The sequence below is a fragment of the Temnothorax nylanderi genome, unplaced genomic scaffold, assembly GCF_030848795.1.
Source record: "Temnothorax nylanderi isolate EJ_2023f unplaced genomic scaffold, tnyl_v1.0 TNYL_tig0391_pilon, whole genome shotgun sequence".
Lineage (NCBI taxonomy): Eukaryota > Metazoa > Arthropoda > Insecta > Hymenoptera > Formicidae > Temnothorax > Temnothorax nylanderi.
The window spans coordinates 87735-91506 of record NW_027249453.1 but is presented as its reverse complement, the minus strand read 5'-3'; the positions used below and the strand labels follow the sequence as shown (position 1 = coordinate 91506).

Genomic DNA, 3772 nt, shown 5'->3' with positions numbered 1-3772 from the left:
TTCTCATTCGCCAGCGTGATCAGAGTAAAATGTCCTATCCGTCGACGTCGTCCGGGGGTACAAATGCGAGTGCACTCAGCATCCTGAGGTTCAACGCGTAGTCACCACTACGAGCATATGCTGGTTGCAGTCCGAATTGTTGAATGTGCTTCCAAATACACTGTGACATGTGGAAAAAACAACCTTTAACATTAACGCCACAAAACACTTTAGTGATTGCATTGATAAATGCGCGTTCGAAGTCAACCATCACTGTCACCGGTTGTAAACGTGGCTCCATTGACTGCAACTCTTTCAGCATTTTGATGTAGACTCTCTCGCTCTTACCGGTTGTCAGCACAAATACAAGCGGCAACACCTCTCCTCCAACAGTCCCATGTATGGTGTACATTTGATGAAATATGTTAGGAACAACGCGAAATGTACCATCGGCATACCACACATCACACGTGCGTAATGCATTCAAATTCCGTTCTGTTGTAAAAATCAATATGCGGTCGGTTTTTTTTGTCGTAATGCTACAGTCACATTTCAAAAATACTTCATTCTTCCACGTGTTTTGGTAACCGTCGGCCACTACAAACTCATCAATAGTGGAGGGATTTGTTGGTACGTTTTGCTCGACATGACGAATGCGGCAAACCGTACAGCTGAGCTCTCTTCGGCTTGGGAGCTGCCCACTAGCTGCCACAGTCACATCAGCGATGGCTGCAGCAACAATGACTCCTGTCGGCTCTTGAGTTTGTTTTGCTTTCTTTCGCAGTTTGGCCATTACCTTCATTACCTCAACTTTTGCGGGATCAGGCGCGTGAGAATGATCAAATTCTTCAGTTACTCTACCTATAAACTCATATATATCATCAATAACAAAATCAATCACTCAATGTCGCACGCAGCAATACTGACATACCTGTTTTGTTTTTGGTGGATGTATAGCAGCGTCCACGGCATTTGCCGGTTTTATGTAAAACACATCGCCATATGAATTTTCCAGCACCCTCGCGATGAAATACATATATGTATCCACGATGAACAAGATTTTCACCGCCTTTCTGATTTGTCACAAAATGCAGCGTCATTGTTAACAGACAACCTCGCAAACTTAGGGCACTCGATGAATTATGCAAGAAGCGATAGTCAATAGCGCACACAGGACACGATAATCGCAAGCAACGAATAAGCGAGTGACTCTGTGTTTCGATACGCGTCCTCCGAGAAACTTTCGTCGTTAGCGGGCTCGCGCGCGAGGGTCCGGGGTTTTATTCCTACGACTTCAGAATGTTCTCGATTCCTCCGGACCCCCGGTAACGAGCCGAAAATTCGGCTGATCCAATCAGCTGTCGACGTCTCGAGTAATTCGTTTTGACGAATGTCACGCTGAACTCGAGGCCAGTCACCGATCAGCTGTTTTGATATATAGCTCGTTCGCTCTGTCACGGGTGTATGCCTCGCGCACCGAGTCTCCGAGACAAAGGAGCGAGTCATTATCGCCAACAATAGAGCTCCGTTTTTCTGCCCTTCAGTTACCGGGAAATATTCGGCTATTTCGGCGACCGAATCTATTCTTAACATAGAATTTCGCTGGCTTTACCCTTAAAGGCAGAATTTGACCGAATTATTTAAAGGCATGATTTTTTTAGAGTGGGATTTTCTTGTTGTTGGGATTATTTTATTCGGGGAACATATTTTTTAGTATCTTTAGAGGGGGATTTTTTTGTTGTTGGGATTATTTTATTCGGGGAACATATTTTTCGGGATTTTTAGAGTGAGATTTTTTTGTTGGGATCATTTTCCCCGAGGGATATTCACCGTTCCACCTAAGAAAAAATGTCTATCGCGTATTAATTTTATAAAACTGTTAAATGTATGTCTACAAAAGCCATAAAAATTGCATTATAACCTCTTCATGATATTCTTTGTAGAGAACATATTAAAAATATTATTAAAATGATTTAAGCCTAAAAAAGTAATATTATATTTTGATGTAGTAGTATATATTGTGATTTTAAATGAAAGGTATAATTTGATTTCAATTCTTTTTGATCTATATATTTTTATTATTTTATTAAATTGTTTTAAAAGAGTTTTTACTTTATTTATTTTATCCTTTATAACATCTTAAGAGGAGATATACACCTAGGAGGCCGGAAAAAAGGTCATTTTTGTGAATTTTTTAAAGGAAAACTATTTAAAATTTCGGATTGGGAGTTTTTCTATCTAAAAGTATACACATTCAGGAATATGTCCAATTTTTTTTATTTACAAAAATAAAAAATTGACGAGGTTGTGGTATAATCTTTGGAGCGCCGTAAAAAAATCCGGGTAAACGGTACCCACTGGCGTTTCTTCAAAAATCATCTGAAACAAAAAAACCAAAAAGATTATTAAATTAGATACTATAATCTAGTACTTGTCATAGCCGATTTTGAAAATATCGATTTATGACAAAATGGCGGACGTTTGAACATAACATAGCGATTTTTCGACCAAAAATTAGTTATTATTTTGCCTATAAAACAAAAACTAAGCAACGAAAAAAAAAATCCTATGACAAGTACTAGATAATGATGTATAGAATAACCACAAAAAAATTCAAGGCAATCGGTTCATTGGTTTTCGAGAAATTTTGGGTACCGATTTGAAAAACGTGGTTTTGAGAAAAACGCGTTTGAAAATTTGGGAATGAATAAATCATGAAATTTGTCAACTTACATGGAATCATCGATACCAGCTCCATAGTGTAAGTCTCCTGCGGTCAACGGAATGTTCATATTTTCTAAATTTTGTTGTCGGCGCCGTATTCGACCTTCTTTAGTCTGTTCTTGCGCTTGCAGCTCGGCTTTCGCTATGCGAGTTTCGTCTTCTTGCGCAGCGTACAAGTGCGCGCCCGATCCGACCGATATTCCTAACACGTTCATGATTTCTAACAATGACGTGACACCATTGTTGAACGTGCATGTTGCAAGAAATGCAGCATGTTAACGATTTTGGCCCCGCTGTGCATCGTTTTTGGAGCTATCTTCCAAATAAGTTGGTTGAAGCTCTCATTGCTGTTTTGTGTGTATCCGCCAACACAGCGTTCCAACAATTTGTCATTGCTGAGGTTTTCGTAAATTGGTTTGATGGAATCTAACACCGTTTTTGGCAATGCTGAATAATCGTGACGGAAATTCTTCAGTTCTCCTTTAGCTTTCGCTTGTTGCCACTTGCACCACGATTCGGGGCCTTCGGGACAAAAATGATGTTCAGGCTTGCTGTCTGTTGAGCCGTAATGGTAGAATGTTGCCCATATCGCTTTTTTCATGTCATCCTTGGAGTTACTGTTTCTTCGAATGGCTAAGCCATAGTAAATGCTCAGTTTGTCTATAAACTTTGCCGTCAATTTGTTTTTGCCGCCGATTCCAGGATTTTTTTTTGCATTCGCGAAGACGGGTTTCCATTCGCTTTTGAACGTGTCCCACGCATTCTTTTTTTATAATCTCAATCTCATCACCATACGGTTTCGCATTCACTAATCCCGTGTACGTCTTAGAGTCGCCATCCCCGATGTAATTAATGTACATAACTCCATGCTTTTCGACAGATCTTGAAAATAATTCCTTCATGGCGTCTACTTCCATTTTGCCTGCCGATCCGACATGATTTGCCTGGCAATTTTCTTCGTGATTAGATTTCCATTCCTGATATTGCTCGGTATTGACATGTTTATTCCAATAGTTACATTCAGCACAATAAGCAGACTTTACAATAAAATCAACGACTTTTCCTGTCA

At 39.8% G+C, this 3772-nt stretch overlaps 1 pseudogene; it reads right to left on the bottom strand.

Moving 5' to 3' along the window:
- Window positions 1–2708: 2708 nt before the first annotated feature.
- Window positions 2709–3465, bottom strand: LOC139782146 (uncharacterized; annotated as a pseudogene).
- Between the last annotated feature and the right edge of the window lie 307 nt (window positions 3466–3772).